We start from the raw sequence: 20,784 nt of genomic DNA on the forward strand, positions 1-20,784 counted from the left end.
ACAGACAACTAGGAAAGGTGGTTTCTAAGATTTCCTTAAGCATTTGGGAAATGCACCCCTGATCTCATAATGAACACAAAAGAAAAACAAGAATAAATATATTGTCTTTCCACAACATCAAAGAGAACAAAACATTAAAAATACAAAGTCGTCTCACTGAGACACACACACAAAAACAACCTGCAAAAACCAAGAGGAAAAAATACAAAAAGAGTCCAAAAAAAAAAGGTAGGAGGGAGAAAAAACCTTCCCTGATAAATTCAGGGAGTGGTGAGGGAGGAAATCGCTTCCGCCAGTCATGCTTGACCGTGCTCCTTGGAAAGTACTTCCCCCCCATGCGTCGGGTCATGTGCTGAATAGAAATGAAGCCGCACTTCACCACTCCACTCATCCCCGTAATAGACTCTCTCTTGTGGTGACGGCCCTCTAATGAGTTCACTTTCCGCTATTAGGCTGGTTACGACTGCTAGCGCCGCGCTAACCCCTACAGGCTACGACACCTCACGTTCCACATTTACAGGCCTCTCTACAGTAATGCGGTTTCAAATTATGTCATATTATATTGTCTGTACATTGGTATTAGAAGTGTATTATCGTATGCTGATTTCCATTTGTAGATACAATTGTGGGTCCCTAGGGAATTAAAGGCCTCGACTAGACTCAGTGAAGGGAATGCTAAACTACTCACACACACACACAGTGGCATTATGGGTATGAATTTCCACAGTGTTCTCTGTTTGTTGTGATGCCTGCGAAAGCCTAGGGCTGGTCGCATGTAAAGCTTCACAAACATTCCTCATGAAAAATGAAAATCTCTAAGTAGGTCCATACTGTATAATGCATGCCAGGGCAGCTTCGTGGAGATTTATGACGCCGCCGTGGCCGTCCAAGGGCGAAACCCTGGGGCGAGGGAGAGGGATCCAGTCGCTGAGGGCCCGAGTTGAGTGGTTTGGCTGGCTCTGCTTTGTCTCAACGGGTATGAGGAAGGGGATTTCATGTGCTTTAATCCTCCAGTTTACAAGACAGGCAGTTTACGGGGACATTGTGAATGGCTGTTTCCCTCCATTTAGCAAGCGTGCCGCACTCATTCCAGTTAGTTTAACGCTACCTCGGCTCCAAGAAGAAGGATTACACTTGAGTTCATGATGCTTTGAGAGGGGCTGCCTGGGTTTGTGCAGAGTTTGTTGGTGTGCCGTTCGGCAACCTGAACGCATCACAAGTTTCATTTTAATTTACAACAAAGAGGAAATGGATGGATGTGGCTGGGCTTTGGAGTTGACCTCATGCGCTTGGGTCTCCACTGAGATTATGAAATTTCAGAGCTGTGGTAGATGGAGGTCACGGCTAATAACAAAGTTATTGAAGAGAAACTGTGTAGGTTAACCATGTTGGAGATATATATACACTATCATGACGAGCGCGCCTAGACCAAAATTGATTACCATGTGTAGAAAAAGGTATTAAAAACGTGACCTTTCTATATTTTGGTACCTGGCCTAATGCCTTAATAACTCATGTTAAATTTGTAAGTGCGATCGAGAGTGCGTAAGCCTGGGAGGTAAAGGCCACATTGCCATTTCAGAACAAACTCACACACTTTGCTAAATGTGTCTTTTATGTGCGCTAAGGCATGCAGAGGCAGCCATTTAAAATTCATTGTCAGCAAACATCAGAGGATAATGAATTTGCTGCGTGAACAATTTGTGAGCGGGCTGTTTTTTTGGGTCGGAGAACTAGACCCTGAACAAGTTATTAGCCTGCTATGAGATCTTACATTAAGACTGATGGCATAGCAGCGCAACAGGAAGAATGATCGCTTGAGAAAAGTTTTCAAGGCCTCTTGAACCATGGCCAAAACTCTTCAGGTGAGACCATGTTGTTTACAAAGGGCACAGGTTAAATCAAGAACAATGCTCAATGCAGATGCCATTTTGTTCTTTAACATCATAACATGAAAAAAATAACACAATAGAAAAGGTTAAGTTCATCTGGGGTCTTTTGTGAATGTCTTTCCTAATTAAGTTTCCCCATCACAACATTTGAGCTTCGCTACCAGCTCACAGAAAGAAGGAATGGGGGAAAAAAATCCAATTCCATCACTGAAGAGCGTAACAATGGCTGCAGTGGCCGGTGCCAGACAAAAGCGAAATGAATTCACACTAGCTGAAGCGCAAAGACATTCTTTAACTTCCTATTATACCGCACCTCTGATATGTTGTGATCTCATTCTTGACAGGACGGTGCTATTCCAATCTGTGTGAATTCAGACACAGTGTCCTCAATAATTATGAGAGATGGGTACGATTGCCCCACAATGCATTCACTACAGGCTAGCAAATACTATACAATGAAGTAAATAAAGAAGTACGCTCTGACCAATACTGGGCCACAATGAATGAGCTGGTTCACAAAACTGACTGCATTGCTTGTACAGCAGGGATGCCCAAACTCGGTCCTGAGGAGCCAGTGTCCAGCAGATTTGAGCTCCAACCTGCTTCAGCACACCTCCACGGATGTTTCTAGAAAGCCTAGTAAGAGCTTTATTAACTAGCCTAGGTGTGTTTGATTGGGGTTGGAACTAAACTTTGCAGGACATCGGCCCTCCAGGACCGAGTTTGGACACCCCAGTTCTACAGGTTAGCAGATGATAAGGCCACAAGAACCTAACTTTCAATGGAGCTCCTTCCACAGGGGCATTCATATCTGTAGCAGACCTCATTGTGACAGCCTAAATATGGTTATACTATCCTATATATTCTAATATTTGGTCAAGGAATGTGTGACCTTTATCAAGTAATTATGGTTAATATAAGACAAGTGGCTAAATGTTAGTCTTGATACATGATTCTATCATTATTTATTGGCCAAATCAGGCATGTGCCTCACCCATCAATCTGAAGAACAATACTCTGAATGCTTTGTGGTACAAGACCGAAAGGGGACTTCATCAGCTTTAGAAAAGATAAGTATGAATGGAAGAAGTGCACACTGGGTAATTTTTTTGATTAATTACATCAAGCAGACATTCGGCAGACTTATTGTTTCATGCCCGTTGCACCATCTTCCCTCCCCACCATCATAATTATTATTGTGTTCCTCCTGGTGATGTTTTCAGGGGCTATAATTCAGCAACAAATGTCTGTCAGAGATATGTCTTCATAAGCCTTGACACGCTGGTTTGAGTGACAGAATGTCTTATACAACAGGAACAGAACCTCGAAATTCATACAGAATGTGGATGTGGCCAATGGACAGAAAGAGAAGAGCAATGTGTTCTGGGTAATAACTATGGCTTAGGCCTACAGGTATGGCATCAACTGTCAAATTCACCAGTCAGTTCACAGAATGCCAGAACTTTCTGGCTTGTTGAAACTTCCATAGAGGAATCTGTTTTCTGTAGCCAACAGGAAGAGCTTATTATATAGACAGATATGGTGTGTCACGATTTATGTAAAGGCTTGGATGATGTAAATAGTTGATTATTAGCATTTGGTACAAATACAAGCATGTTTAATAGAATAGTTAAAACATTTTTGATGTCTGTGTTATCGGATCCATCCTTTCCAGATGTTAGATTCCCTGCTAATAAGCTGATGAAATGTGCATGATTAGGAAGGCTTTAAAATTGTGCTGTTGGTACACCTCAAGGAGCAGGGTTGGGAAACTAGTCACTCTATTAGTCACTATATGTTTCTTGTAGATTATTCATTGACTTTCCTTTGGCTTAGCCCCTTACTTTTTAGGGGGTAATGAACTGCTAACTATTCCAGCATATGTTTTAAGCAGTGGATGACCTTCCAGACATAACCCAGTACTGGGAAACACCCATACACTCTCACATTCACACATGCACTCAAACACTACAGCCAATTTTGTTTACCCAATTCACCTATATTATGTCTTTGGACTGTGGGGGGAAACCAAAGCACCCGGAGGAAACCCACGCAAACATGCAACCCATGCAAACTCCACATAGAAATGACAACTGGTCTAGTTCGGACTCGAACCAGTGACTTTCTTGCTGTCAGGCAACACTGCTAACCTCTGAGCCACCTCTTAGAGATCATCAATGCATTGAAAAAGACCCATGGGGCACCACCTAACATCCCTAGTAAGAGGAATACTTATTATATTAAAGGTAAAATGGTAGCCTAGCCCACCACAGGTTGTGCTCATGATTCTGGTATTTTTCCATTGGTTTGTGGTTGTGTTGACCAGGGTGAATTGCTCTAGCAGAGCTGGTTGAACAAAAACATCATGCTTGTTTAGTTACTTAAGAACTCTCATGAGGACACAAACACACAAAAGTCCAAAACATAGCAATGTGATGACCCAGCACGGTCACCCACACTTTCAATTTCTTGTCTCCACACAATTAACACACCTAGATCAATGGATATCCCATTTTCTACAGCATCCTGGGAACAATTAGGGATTAAGCACCTTGCTCAAACTGTGGATAACCAATGTGGAAGAGAGTGCTATTCATTTAATGCCCCCACCTGCAGCTTCTCTGGCATTGGGAATCAAACCTGCAACCTATCAGTTATAACACCCACTCCCTAACCATCTGGCCACAACTGAATCCTCACAGTCTGGTGTTTTGTTTGATTTGTTATGTTACCATCAACCAAATACAAGAACATGACTGAAGAATAGACAGCCTTGCTTGCACCTGGCTTGAGTTCTGGAAAAGCATGATCTTGATGTGTATTTGTGTAGCCAGGGGTGGGTGGATTTGACATGAGACAGTGATGGAGATTGGAAGCTGGTACTGAAGGTCAGAGAGTGCTTGCAGGAGGGGCATTGGGTTGGCGCTGGAAAAACAACAACAGAAAGACCTGGAAGGCAGCGTGAGGGACACAAGGGAAATGTGTGTGCGTGAGTATATACGCCAAGTGCTGTGTGTATGTTAAGGGGATCTAACACAAAATGACAACAGGAAGGTAACGTTGAGGGTATTAGAATTCCAAGGACGTGCCCGTTATTGCACAAGTGTCTAAATGTAAGAGTTTCAAAGTCTCAATACATTTATTACATTTTTTAATTGTTGAATACTTGGCATACCTGATAAACAGAGTGGAAATTAGGGGTGTCAAAATTAATTGTTTCTTCGATGCACTGTGATGCAGAAGCGGACATTTCTGTATCGGTTTAGTAATAATCATAACCGGTTACTATGTACTGACGTCATTTATCTCCTATGCGCTCTTACATTTACAGCACTCAGGCAACTCAGGGCCGGCCCGTGGCATAGGCACCATAGGCAAATGCTAAGGGTGCTGTATATCCAGGGGGCGCCAGAAATGAGCGCGGTTCAGTTGGTTTTGTTTTCGATGTTCCTGACACACATTTAGTTATAGACGGCATTAACTCAAAAACCTGTGACCCTAAAAAGATCTAAAGTGTGTTTCCTACAAAAAGACAAAGCTGGTTATGTTTCACAGCTGTCTTCCTTTTTTTTTTTTTTCGCTCAACTTTACGAGCACTGCTCCATTTAAGCCCTCACAATATGTGTTTAGCCGAGAGAGCTCGCACTGAGAGGAGCTCTCAGTAAGGGACCATCTGAAAAGTGCTTCTTTTTAAAATTTTTTCGTTTTTCTGCCCCGCTCAGCGCGAGCTCTCCCTGTTGCGAGGGCTTAAGTGTGTGTGTGTGTGTGTTTGTTTGTTTGTTTGGTGCTGTCTATGTTTGTGTATGTGTTTGAATGAGAGACAGTGTGGTGCTGTGTGTCTGTCTGTTTATACAGACAGCTTGTTATAGCCTCCGCCATAAAATATAACACTGTATATAGAAAGCATCGTCAATGCACCGTGATATCGAATTGAACCGAATCGAAGGCATGATAATCGTAACCGAACCAAACCGTGAGACGAGTATAGGTTCACACCTCTAGTAGAAATTGTCAAATATTTTACAGAAAACTTTTACTGCTCTGTTTTATATCTTTAGACCTAGCTCTACAATACAAAGCCAGTAACTGTCTACTGCAGACACCTATTCAAAATCTACTTGTCTGATCCTGACAAAGAACCACTGTCCCATATGAAGGTGCCACTTGACTATAATGCAGAGAGACATCCAAGAACAGAGAAATCTAAAAACAGCGAGAGAGATGGTATACTTCCTTTCCCAAAACTTTCAAGAACAACACAGACAGCTTAAAATTAGATTTGTACAAATGAGTGAATGTTTTCTTTGTGCCACCATGATGCCAGGCTGGCAAGTCACAATTAAGAGTCCACACATATGTGCTATTCTGGTCCTTAAAACGGCTTTACAGGATATGTGTTTCCTGTTCTATCAACCACCATCGACACAAAGTTTAATTACTTCGAGAAATAATATCACACCTTGTGAGATCACCTTCATTGTATAATTCATGGTCATAGCAAAATCAGCCTAAGACATGCCACTCAGCAAAGAGCCTTGCGACTAATAAGTTAAATGAGGTTTTATTAGCACATCAAGCTAAGATTGAACACCTGGCAGGACATTTTAGTTTCATGCCTGTGAAGTGACACATCCAGCAAGTGTACCTTAAATTCAATACGGGGGAAGTTAAAGTTACGATTTCATGACTCCTAATCATGTGGAACTCAATAAAACAATATTTAGCTGCATGTTTTAAACATTTTGAATAGGAAATCAGCGATTCAACGCAACACCTGCCTCCTTCAACAGCTCCACAAATGACTGCAAATATCAATGTGTCTTTGTTGTGTTATGATTACCCTCTCTAATCTGATGGGGTTTTGAAAAACGTCCCCTCATCTCCAGCGCTCTGATTTGAGGAATTGGCCGCCTCCAACTGTGTTCTGGCTTGTAAGGCTCATTTGAGCTGAAGCAATAAGAGTCGTAATCAGAGCTGGAATAACACTGAATTTGGGGCTGAGATGTGAGGTTAATTTCGCCAGTGCCACTTGAAAGTCAGCAGGCTCCTTCTTAATTAATCTAGCATGACTTCCAGCCTCAGCGAGCAAATCCTCCCAGCCACGTGTCGACAAGCCCCACGCGCTTGAGAATCAACTCGGGCTTGGAGAGGGCACAACGGGGAGGTGTAAATTACCACAACTGGACCACTCACATCTGTAACATTCTGACATTCACTCACTATTGCAATTTGAGCAGAAAAACAAGATTCTGTGAGCAAACTAACAGGAAATTAAAAGGAAAGGCATGCTTCATGTAGCTTACATTCTTTTTCCAGCCCTTTATAATAGTTGCTTGTCAGATACAAAAGAATCCAGTCTAAAATAGAACCAAGCTCGTGAATGAAAGTCAAGACAGACTGTACAACATCTGAACTTAGTCTGATGGCCTCTTGGATGGAGCTTGGCCAACAAAAGCTGCAATGTCCAGAACCTTCTGCCATACATTTGAAGGTTTGGGTGTCCATAAAACTAATTGACAATGTACAGTGAGCAGTTCGGTTTAGTAAAGCACAGTATGGTATGCATTTATTTCCACTGTCAATGGTACTAAAATAGTAAACCTTACAGTACAGCTTTGACATACTTTAGTATGGATACCCAGCACAACAGTCCAATCCCAGAAGGATGCAAACATCCCATTCAGCTTTTTTTTTGTGAGCAATAAGGATGCTGATCACAACATTCTGGTATAGAATACACCTACAAAATAAAGGTTTTATTGGTAGTTGAAATGCAAAGGTGACCTGTACCTTACCGAACCATGCTGTACTGTACTGAACTGTAGCACTCAGAAATGGGATTGGGCCTTATGCCTCATTTACGCTGTCACCTAGTGCTACACTCTTCCCTTCTACATTTTCAGCGCATTCATATGAAGGGGTAAAGGTGTCTAACTTTGTTTGGAGTGTTAAAGAAGTAGACAGAGAATGGTTGGAAAGCCCTTCAAGCAAAGATTTTTAAGAAATCCCACTCGTTGTAGTATGTGAAATTTCCCAGCATACAGCAGCAACAAGTCTACTCAAACAAAGATCTTTTAAACAAGGAGACCAGTGTAGTCGTAGTGTCTAATTTCTTCCATTCCCACCTCTAATTTCTGTAAGTATATCATTGTTTAACACATTTTAGGGAACAATTACTGCAAGCAATGTTGGGTTCCACATAATCGAATTGTGTTGGAACAACATAAAGGACTTAAGTTATTAATTTAAGTAAATTAAACAAAAAATAATTATGTTGTCCCCCCCCCCAAAAAAAAAGAATTGTCTTGTTTCAGCTTTTATGAGTAGTTTGAAGAAACAGCAAATGTGATTTTTTGAATGTCCTACTGACTCTTTGGGCTCTATTGTAACAATCTAGGCACAAAGTCTAAAGCGCATGGTGCAAAAGGGTTAAGGCCGTGTCTGAATCCTCTTTTGCTATTTTAAGGATGGAAAAATACGGTTTGCGCCCCGGCGCATGGTCTAACAGGGTTGTGCTTATTCTCCTAATGAGTTCTGGGTGTGTTTTGAACATAAGGTGTATTAAACCAATCAGAGTCTAATCTCCCATTCCCTTTAAAAGTCAGTTGCTTCGCACCATGGCACATTTGCTATTTACACGGCGGACTTTGTAAGTGGAAAAGATGAACGCTTCACTAGCGAGAAAACAGTGAAACATAGCATCTGCAGCGTGAGGATAAAGAACGAGCCTCCTTCATTCAGCCTCTTTACTTTCTCTTTACTCTACTTTCGTGGATATGGAAACAGTGTTGTACGCACTCCAACAAAGACATCCGTAAGCCTTCATATTTAATTTAGCTTAAGTGCAAAGATTTGTTTAAAAACTATTTCTAAATTCAGTTCTAATTTCCAGCAAATTAATAAATGAACAATAATAAGGAAGTGTGGTCAGATTTATGTCCAAACACACGTCCAGTTGTTATGCACCATATGGTGATGCAGACATCTCCAAAACCCCACATGTGGACAAATTAAACAAAAATAAATATGCATATAATAAATAATACTGCTAATAATAATAACAACATTATACAAATGCAAATTGTCTTGAATAAACCAACAACAAAAAAAAAAAGAGTCATGGAGGCAGTGGCTTTTATGTTTATGTAGAAAATATACATTTTTGTAACATTTTAATCCTTTTTTTTGCATATGTAAAGAAGATATTTGTGTATTGCTGCACATCCTGTGCGTATTAAGCAATGTGTAAGCATTTGGACCTCCATAGGTGCATAACTAGCTCTGCGGTGGACTTTAGTCCAGCTTTTAGTTGGTCAATGGAACGGTCTATTTCAGTTGTTCGAAATAGCAAATCGCCAACGTTGCGCCTTAACACATCTCCTTTTTTTACACCTGTGAGTCCACATAGTGGTGCAAATGGATTTGCTATTTAAACAACATGGCGCAAAACGTAAAAATTACAGTTGCGCTGGTATGAAAAAAGCAACAAATAGCACGAAACACATCTTGCGCCGGCTATATGATAGGGCCCTTTATTTTATGACCATTAAAATTCTGACTATGCAAGAAATTTGTTGCCTATGAATTGAATAAGAATGTCACATGCCTCAGAGATTAGTGTTCATATTTATTTGAATGTTTTTGTGATCCTCTAAATTTAACTGTGTCAATGTCAGAATAAAATATTTAAAGCTAATATCTATGTAACTCATTTAGGTAAATAAAGTATGCATACATGTGGATTAGCACACAGACATCCTATAACACTTACACGCTAACAGTCATTTCCATCAGCCAACACAGCCAGGCTTGCCAAACAGGTGCGGCATTATAACAATCTGTGAACCGCAACACCTCTGTTGGCCTGAAATGTGATTTAATACTCACGCACAGACGCACACACACAGCCAATCTCTTGCCAAACCAGCCCCTTCAGGAAGAGCAACAGTGTCAATGTCAGAGCTTCATTCTGGAGTCTGTAATGGGCGGACGGCTTGCTGACACTGCCATGATCACACTGTGCGACGGTGACCTGGAAAGGCATAGAGGACAGCAGAGAGGGAGGGAAAGAGGAGCCTTCACAAGACACCGCTGACCTGATCCCACCTCAGGGCCTCAGAGGAGGCTTGAGTGACTAAACAGCCTTCATTAGGATAAATACTGACAAGGACGCAGCAGAGGAAAACACCTGGTAATAATGAGGGAACTTGTGTATTGAGCAGTCTGAGGTTTTATATCAGAGCCCAGAGATCTCCATGCTGTAAAAAACAATGGAAACCATCATAGAAACTGCAATGATGTACTACTATGATAGGAAGCACAAACTAGTGTGAACATTCACAAGTCTGATGTTAGCATGTTGCTAAGCTAATGACTGTTAGGAAACTACAAACACAAATAAACATACACATTTATGAACCTGATATTAGCATGACATCAGCATTAAACACATTGCTACTAAGCTAAAGAGTGTTATGAAACTAAAGATACAAAAACAAACTGTCATAAGTTTTATGTTAGCATGTTGCTAAGCTAATGAGTGTTGAGAAACTACAAACACAAACAAACATACTTTCATGAGTCTGATGTTAGCATGTTGCTAAGCTAATAAACGTAGGGAAACTACAAACACAAACAAACATAGATTTACGAGTTTGATATTAGCATGTTGCTAAGCTAATGACTGTTAGGAAACTACAAATACAAACAAACATACATATTTACGAGTCTGATATTAGCATGTTGCTAAGCTAATGACTGTTAGGAAACTACAAACACAAATAAACATACACATTTATGAACCTGATATTAGCATGACATTAGCATTAAACATATTGCTACTAAGCTAAAGAGTGTTATAAAAACTAAAGATACAAAAACAAACAGTCATAAGTTTTATGTTAGCATGTTGCTAAGCTAATGAGTGTTGAGAAACTACAAACACAAACAAACATGCAAATTGTCTGACATTAGCATGTTGCTAAGCGAATGATTGTTAAGAAACTACAAACACAAACAAACATACTTTCATGAGTCTGATGTTAGCATGTTGCTAAGCTAATAAACGTAGGGAAACTACAAACACAAACAAACATAGATTTCCGAGTTTGATATTAGCATGTTGCTAAGCTAATGACTGTTAGGAAACTACAAATAAAAACAAACATACATATTTACGAGTCTGATATTAGCATGTTGCTAAGCTAATGACTGTTAGGAAACTACAAACACAAACAAACATACACATTTATGAGTCTAATATGAGCATGAAGTTACCATTAAACATATTGCTGCTAAGCTAAAGAGTGTTATGAAACTAAAGATACAAAAACAAACATTCATGAGCAGTATTTGTCAAGTCTTGGTCTTACATTCGGGTCTTCTGCAGTGTTTGTCAAGTAAGTCAAGTTATTATTTGTTGCTCTTACAACTGGGATTGATGGCAAGACTTTTGTCAGGTAGTGTACAGTTTAACAAAGTGACATTTACTGACATTTTAGTAGTCTGAAGTCATACAATGTATAAGAAATAATATATAGAGATTTAAGTAAATTAGCAGACAATGTACTGGCAGCTTATTACAAAGTTTTTGCACTATAATATACAACGTCAACCCAGACAATACAACACCTTAAACGGTTACAATTTTTAATAAAAATCACTTTTTTTTTACTTTTCAAGGTTGAAAGTTGCTGGAAGAAAGCTGAAGGTCCCATAACGCAGTGCAAAAGCATAAATAATTGGGGAAAACTAAAAATAAATGAATCACAAAATACAGAAAGCTGCTAACTTATGAGTATTTTCTACAGTGCAGTAGCAATGTATTTCAGCATTGTCAGAATTGATGGCAATACAGTTAACTGTAACCCATTAATATCAACCTGTATCCAGAGAGAAAAGAGAAAACACCAATGTATTCACAGGACACTATTATGTGTTGTCGGTCATCTAAATAAAGCATTATTGCAAGCTTTTATCAGATATCAGTAGTAAGTCACATCATCGCCAGTAAAATGAAGATAAATCTTTCCCTTCACTATTGTGTTTCAGTGCCTCCTGAGAAGCAAACGCACTTTAGTTACCATGCACAAAAACTAGCTCAAACGACTGTAATTCAGCATTTTAGCTCGTTTCTGACCTAGAAACATAATTCATTAGTGGATACCAAACAAATGAATCAGACGTTCGAAAAGTGACTTCTGAAAGCCATCAGAATGGGTGACGTTGGCTCTAAATCTTCACTCACACTCAGGTGTGACTACATGTGGAATCAGGTGCTAAATTTGGAATTAGCTGCTCAGTGGCTAACAGCACATACATCACACTAATGCAGTTCTGTCATCCTCTTAATCAGAGCACATCTGTGTTCAGATGGCACAAACACTCGCCGAGAAGGTAAACAGGGCTGCCGGTCTATGCCAGCATTTGCACTGGACTGGACTTTAACTTAGCTAAGCTAAAGATTGTTATGAAACTAAAGACACAAATACACACATTCATGAGTCTGATCTTGGCATGTTGCTAAGCTAATGAACGCTAGGAAACTACAAACAAACAAACATACACATTTATGAGTCTAATATTAGCATGAAGTAAGCATTAAGCATACTGCTGCTAAGCTAAAGATTGTTATGAAACTAAAGACACAAATACACACAATTATGTGTCTGATGCTAACATGTTGCTAAGCTAATGACCGTTAGGAAATGACAAACACATTTATGAGTCTCATATTAGCATGAAGTTAGCTTCAAGTATATTGCTGTGAAGCTAAAGATTGTTATAAAATTAAAGACAAAAATACACACATTCATATACCTCATGTTAGCATGTTGCTAAGCTAATGGCTGTTAAGAAACTACAAACACAATCAAACATACACATTTATGAGTCTAATATTAGCATAAAATGAGCTTTAAACATATTGCTGCTAAGCTAGAAAGTGTTATGAAACTAAATACACAAATATAAACATTCATGGATCTTATGTTAGCATGTTGCTAAGCTAATGATTGGTAGGAAACTACAAATGCAAACAAACATACACATTTATGAGTCTGATATTGGCATGGAATTAGCATTAAACATACTGCTGCTAAGCTAATTAGTGTTAGGAAACTAAAGATACAAATACACACATTAAATAGTCTCATGTTAGCATGTTGCTATGCTAATGACTGTTAGAAAACTACAAACAAACATGCGCATTTATGAGTCTGATATTGGCATGTAATTAGCATTAAACATACTGCTGCTGAGCTAATTAGTGTTAGGAAACTAAAGATACAAATACACACATTAAATAGTCTCATGTTAGCATGTTGCTATGCTAATGACTGTCAGAAAACTACAAACAAACATGCACATTTATGAGTCTGATATTAGCATGGAATCTTGAACACACCTGTATAAATGTAACGAACACATACAGCTTCCAAAATGGACCTCACTCATAAGCTTTATGTCATGTCATTATATTTTGTTAATGGATTCCACAAATAAACTCACAGTTCTCCTCGAGACTGGACGCATAAAAAGTCATTGTCAGTTTCAGGTCACGTTATGAAGCGGCAGCGCTTCCACTCTGAATTAGCATTTCACATATTACCATGTCACCAAATGTCCTCTTTTGTTTTAATGGGAGCACAATTTGCCGACCTCAGACATCATTTCACAGGTATCTGCAGCGGAAATGGAAAAAGGTTGGCCCAGTGACTCCAACTTTGTTATAAGCTAATGGAAACATTGCGCTCTATTTTACTACCGCGGCCACTGTGCATTCAACCTTACGGGTCTCAGAGCGCCCGAGCCGGAAAAAAACACTGGTTCACACTCAATCTGCGGATGTGGTTCAGACCTGTGGGCATTGTCATGCAGTTATAGTACATTTACAACGCATGGCTGACCTTGGGCTAGTTAGCATATAGCCCGGCTAGCATTTAAAGGTCATTTCAGTGGCCACAACATTGTTGTTATAATGGAAAGTGGCTCCATTCATCTATCAAATGAGATTCTGCACCTTTTACATGGATTGTGTTTTACCGCACCAACACATTTGTCATGTAATGCGAAAGCAAAGGCGTCAGATGAGTTTTACAGGAAAATAAATAAATAAATAAATATTAAACTATCAGGCAGGTAAAAGTGACAGTGGTTGACAAGAGAAGGGAATTCACTGACAGTTCAAAGGCATGTTCTGCTAGACGGATATTTCAGTGTCAGCAACTAAAGCTTTGAGTAAACCACTGAATGTACTGGCTGTATTATCCCACGGAAGCAGCCTTTTTCAGGCTGGATTCCCATTTATGAGCTACTCTGCAACTGCTTTGAAACCTCAGTCATGAATGTGGGGTTGGTCCTGATAATAACAGGCCAGTACAGTGCTGTTGTGTGCTTGGTGGAACATACTGAAAGATGCATTGGTTGTAGGGCTGCACGACATATCGAAGAAGAATTGTTATCAAGATAATAGCATATGCAATATTCATACTGCAAATATTTAAGGATGTACTACAATGACAATTGTGGTCTGAAACTGAAAATTCTGGATGTACATGACTGGAAACCGAGACCAAAAAATTATTATTTGTAATGAGCTTTAAATTTTATTAAAAATATGATCAAAATTATATATTAATATTTATCAATTTAACTCAATAACTTATACTGACAATAAATAAATAAAATGACCACATTTTTTGACAGTGAACGAGTGGAGAGGCATCAGTTTACCTGTGTTGTCATGCTTTTGTTTTTTAACAAGCAAATATAAATAGCTCTTCTCTTAAGAAATTGTAATGATCACCAGCGATCAAGCAGCTGCAGATGGACTACAAGTTCCAGTCATGCACCGCTTACACGCACCTGTTCCGAATTCCAGTGATTATACACACACTCAGACGCAGCTGAAGCTCATTTATCCATTCATTACCCAGACTTTAGAGAGCACTCACACACTCCTGTGCTGAGTCTTGTTCTACTGTCACTGTGAACATTACGACACGTTTTCCTTGCCTTGCCGTGTTTTTGACCCTCGCCTTTTTTGTTTGTTTATGTTGTATGCTGCCTGGCTTTTGACCATCCGACTTTTTAAAGACTATGACTCTGGATTTCCTGTGTACATCTGTCTGACAACCCTATAATGGTTCATACCATTGTGAATGCATAAGTCAGTCTATGGGGGAAAATATTTATTCATCAAGTCTAAAACTTGCAGATCTTGAGCACCAATAGACACTAAGTGTTCACAAGATACTTTTCTTGTAGAATTGTTGTTTGTGTCTACATATAAAGTAAAATTAAATGCATAGTTTGATTAGGCCTAGCTAATCAGAGGTTATTGTAGGTCAAAATACACTAAATATCCCTTAAATCACTGAAAATGAATCCTACTGTGTAGATAATAAGAAAATGTTGTGTTTAGTAATGGTCATTGCTAAATTAAAGGCACTTTTTTCAATATTTAGATTATTCCAACCCTGAGATTCTATCATAACAAATACATACTTTCACAGAAAGCTTATTTATTCTGCTCTCATATGGTACATAAATCTCAATAAAACATGACACTTATGATTGGTTTTGAGGTCCAGAGTCACATATAAAACAGAAAGGCTGTCAAAGAAAGCTCTCATAATGCACTCTTATTACTTTTATTGGCCACAGTGGCTCCATTAAGAAACTTTCAGGGTTTTCAAGTTTCAATTTCAGGCTTTTACAAGTTTGTGTTTTTTTAAAAGAAAAGAAGGTATGCTGAATGGTTGGTAAAGTAAGTTGCTGAAATAAGGCAAGTAAAAGGAGTTAAACCTATTTACCCAAAGCTTTGTCTACTGAATGAGGATGGCTATCAAATCAAACTGCCCAATTATTCATATAAAACTGTATTACTGTACAATGTAAAAAGGTACTTTAGATGTTAAAATGTCTAAAAGCTTTTTTTGGAACCAACATTTGTGCCCTTGAAATCCTTTTTTAGCATATGAAGCATGATAAAGGTACGCTACTGAAGGTACTGAAGGTACTGAAATAAATTCAACTACAATAAACTAAAACAAACACTGAAGATTCATTTAAATCATTTTCAATACACACTCAGGCCCCGTTTACACCAATACGTCTTAGTTTTAAAGTGGCATTTCAGAAAAAAAAATGATGCACTTCCACACTTGCTGTTCACCTAGAGTTTCTGAACAGCCCTTTATCCACACTATACCGTTGAAAACGCACATCATGTGACAATACACACACACTCTGGCATGCTCTGCAGCATATGCATCTGAGCTCCAGGCAGTCAGCAGGTGCTTTGAGCACAAAACCTCAGAGAGCAGTGCACGTCGGACAGTTTAACAAGGATGTACCGCTGAATGGCGTCTCACTATAGTTGTTAAACGTGATATTTAATTAAACTTGTCTCTGTCTAACAACTCAGTTACTTGGTTATTTTAGTGTAAACCTCAGATACGGTTGGTTGGTTCCTGTTGGTTGTGCACCTTTTATACCAACCAAGTTTGTCAAAACCATTACACCGACACAGATCACTCTGCCTATTCATGCCAGAGTCCTGCAGAAAAAAAGTGATCGACAGGTGGTAATTTGTGTGTATCTCTATTTATTTATGATTTGTTATGGGTAAAACAAAGACCATGCGGGTCAGGTAGTTGAAGCGGTAGGCAAATAATAATTAATTCATTATGAATTAGTTAACTATTCATAAATAATAAATTAATATTTTATTATTTTTATTATAATTAATAGTTAATTACGACGACGATACTATCGTCCATCTTACGATGGCAAATTGGTCGACATCTCCCAACCATAATAGTAAGTACACTAAACTTCCACCAAACCCATTTTCAGACCCTCATAATGTTCTGCTTTCAGATAACAGCCGCATTGCAAAAGATTTATCTTTTATATTTTTATCTCCATTTGCAGGCTCTTTAGAAGTTGTTCTGGGTATTTCATGAAATTTAAGAGTGTATAACAAAGTCTGTGAAATGCAATATTCCACATAATGCCAATTTACACATGTTCTTTCTGTATTTGCTGCCAAGTAAGGTAACCAAACTTTCAGTGAGTGATTGGATGGAGGGCATCTGGACCCTTTTTAAAATCCCAGGTGATTGTGAAACCCTCTGATCATTATGCAGTTCTGATAGGGGTTGAGAGGGCTGGGCATCTGTCAAAAAGCATCCCGATGCTTTTCCCCACAACAGCACGCCAGTCACTGCATATACAAGATGACAAATTACCCTCAGACGGCGGTGGCCTCCCCATCACAGCCACCTCCAGATGGACTCAATTAAACTATTAGCCAATGAGTGGGGCCTGATGACTCCATTAGGAAACATTTTGGGCTTAAACAAACTGACTCAATCAAATGCATTCTGCAGAAAAAAAAAAAAAAAAAGACCAACGAAACCTGCCAATGTCCAGGCAGTGCTGCTGTATCATACCTGAATTGGTTAAATGGTTTAATCTACAGTGTAGAGTAGGGGGAACAATTGAAACCTTTTTTTTAAAACAATTTTTCTATAATGGCAAACTTCATAACATTACTTAATTGTAATAATAAAGAAAAATAATACAAAAAAATAATAATGAACAACAAATAAAAATAAACAAAAGTAAATAACAATTTTTTTTTAAATTTAAGTGTAAAATACAATAAAAAATGTTAAATATAATGGTAATGACAATAAAAAATAAATAAATAAACAAAAACAAAAAATGAATAAATAAAATATAAACATTTAAACTATAATTTGATAATGATAATAATAATGATAATAATAAAACAAATACATAATAACAAATAAATAATAACAATAGTAATAATAATAATAACAATAACAAATAAACAAAATAAGTAAATAGTAATAAAAATAAAATTAATATTTTTTTAAATATACCTATAATATTAATAAAATAAATAAATAAACAAATAAATAGAAACAAAATCAATTGAAAAAAATACTAAAATATTAAAATAAAAAAATAATTAAAAATAAACAAATAAATAAAATACTAATAAATAAATAAATAATAAATATAATAAAATAAATAAATAAATTAAATTAAATTAAAAGAAACATTTACAGATGTTTTCATTTTTCCATTAAAAATACCATTAAAATAACACAGGCCATCAAATCAAGAATTAAAACAAGTCCTTTTTAATGTGCATGTTAATAATTTCTAGTGATTTATTGATTTTAACATGTCACCAATACAAGGCAAAAAAAAAAAAAAAAAAAACACTAATAAAGACCCAAAGGACCATTACAGTTTCCATTAAAACCATTTGTTTCCAGTTTATCCATTAAAAGCATAAGAACTTCTGTGATAGTTTCTATTTTTGTTTCTTCATTGGGGACACTAGTCATTGCTTTTTACAACATGTAAATATAAGTGCACTAATTAATAAAGCAACTGATATATTTTTATAAATAGGAAAAATACTATAATATTAAGCCAAACACAAGAAGTCAGTGTGTTACAATTATCCTCTTTGTTGCGATGACTGTAACAGGTTTTTCGTGCCACAATGAACAATTTAAAATAAGTTGTATTAACCCATTGTGTCTTAAAAGTCGTCCTAATGGCTTAGAAATAATAAGACTTCACTGCAGTAGTATCTAATAATGTTACTTTTTCTATATACTTTTTTTTACATGTCAGATACATTAAAAAAGCAAAAAAAAACTAGGCATATATTCTAGAAATAAATAAATTGTAGTAATTTAAATGCATAATTCACATTATTAATATGTATAATACATTATTAAGGTAATGGGTGCTAAACAGTTTTTAACCAATCCTTAATAAAATACAACAATATATAGTAATATTAACAGAAAAAAAAAACGAAGAGATTCATTGTATTTTTACCTTGTTTAGGATTTTAGGAGTGTTACAAAATACTAGTCGGCCATTCCAAACATAGCTATGGCATTTTTGCAATATATACAGGTTTGCACAGCATTTGTAGTAGCCTGAAAGCGAGGTTTTCAAGTAGGCGAGAGGGCCCTCTGTGGTGGCGGAGAACAATAATTTAGAGTGAAATACGTGGAGATGGGAATCTGGAGTGGCTCTCTGCGCTCTCTCCCGGGCCCCGTTTATCTGTCATCACCTTAGCTGTCCCATATATTCAGGCACAGAGTCAATGCAATTCACTGACACCATCATTCACTTCAGGGCTCTCTAGTGCCAACTGCCTGTGAGAATCAACCTCAGTAACACGGCTTTAATTTATAGGACATGAAAGAGGGGATAAACACCAAACCAAGGCTATAAACTCACTTGATCTATTTGAACGGAAAGATAGTGCCGGAAAGATGTAGAGGCATTTAACATCTCCGCGAGCAGTAATTACTAAACAAAAAGGTCTTTTGGGGTGAATTATAATGTAGATGGTTAAAGGTCAATGGGATGAGCTATTGACCTCAGTTATATTTCTGAAGCAGGACAAAATACAGCTTACCGCTACTCAGCAATAAATATGGACATATAAGAAGTGATTTATAAGCAATAGGTTAACAATCTTTTTCAGCTTGGTGGTGGTGGTCTTCAGCTCGGTATAACAAAAGCACATCCACTAATACCACAGACAACATTACCCAGCTTTGCTCAGTAAAGATGCCATGGACTCTCTCTGGAAACAAGATAGCTCCACAATATAAAAGGCATCTCTTTTAAACTGAAAGGGTTAGTTCACCCACAAAGTACATTTTTGCAATCATTTAGTTCACTCATGTTGTTACACACTCATATTAGACAAGGGCTTATTACGCTTTTCCACACATTTACAGTGATTGGACATAAATTTTACGCTGTCAAGCTTTAAAAAGGACATAAATGCACCATAAAGCGTCATAAAAACTGTTAAGAATAAATTAGAAGCCATCTGCTTTGTATGATGAACATCTGCTTGGCATATGACCTAAATCATGAATAGATCATGAGAATTTTTGAATATCTATGATTTGTTAAGAACCAGACTGACCACATGCTCAAGTTTAGCCTAAGTCCCTTTAAGGCAAGCCATTTCACTCGGCGACCATCTTTGAAACGTCTCTCGGGCAGTATGCTTGAGCATTCTGTTTGAATGGGCAAACATCAAATTCTCCAAAAATTACTTGTCAAGCTTACAAATCACTTTCATATTAGGAATCACCAATAAAGTTAAACACAAACTGTCCCGTTAGTTTCATTTCAAAGCGTTCAAATCACACAAAATCTGCAGAAACTCACGTCTTGTCCAATCATCTCGCCCGAAGAATGGTCAGTCTATAGCAGGGGTCACCAAACTTGTTCCTTGAGGGCCGGTGTCCTGCAGATTTTTAGCTCCAACCGTAATCAAACACACCTGAACAAACTAATCAAGGTCTTACTAGGTATACTTGAAACACCCAGGCAGGTGTGTTGAGGCAAGTTGGAGCTGATTGGCGACCCCTGGTCTATAGCAATCGATGTTTGGCTCCTGTACAAGAAGGCGGGGCTTAATTCGCCGTATTGACCATTACACTTTCTCCATTCAAAACTATACGAGTGACATTGTGTATTCTATAGCCTTTGGTTTAACTCACTGATATGATCAGAGACGTTTATCAAAAGATTATCAATGAATAACAACATTCACACATATTGCATGACTTCAGAAGACAATTATTGCATAAACTGTGCAGACAGATTATAAGTTGCATCATTTCTGAACCTTAAAAGCTTTGATTTTAATTGTAAATTTATAAACAATGAATAAAAAAAAAAGAATCTCCTTCTTCGTCTCCTCTTTCCCACTGCCTTTCTGTCCATCCCTGGCTCCCAAATCACAGAAGCACTCATCAGGCAATAACAGACAACCAGCAACAGGGTCTGCCTGTCCTGACTT

At 37.9% G+C, this 20,784-nt stretch overlaps 1 protein-coding gene and 2 long non-coding RNA genes across 11 annotated transcripts in view; 1 reads left to right on the forward strand and 2 right to left on the reverse strand.

Annotated features, from left to right (window-relative positions):
- adarb2 (adenosine deaminase RNA specific B2 (inactive)) overlaps positions 1-20,784 on the reverse strand; it is a 597,874-nt gene that overhangs the window by 193,544 nt on the left and 383,546 nt on the right. The window lies entirely within an intron of this gene.
- LOC137489203 (uncharacterized) overlaps positions 1-20,784 on the forward strand; it is a 143,481-nt gene that overhangs the window by 63,020 nt on the left and 59,677 nt on the right. The window lies entirely within an intron of this gene.
- LOC141380806 (uncharacterized) lies at positions 5,471-15,022 on the reverse strand. The gene is made up of 4 exons (XR_012399664.1): positions 12,340-15,022; positions 11,062-11,182; positions 10,196-10,391; positions 5,471-6,582 (listed from the first exon to the last, which is right to left on the reverse strand). It is a non-coding gene; the product is annotated as an uncharacterized lncRNA (long non-coding RNA).

Source organism: Danio rerio, chromosome 24 (genome assembly GCF_049306965.1).
Source record: "Danio rerio strain Tuebingen ecotype United States chromosome 24, GRCz12tu, whole genome shotgun sequence".
Lineage (NCBI taxonomy): Eukaryota > Metazoa > Chordata > Actinopteri > Cypriniformes > Danionidae > Danio > Danio rerio.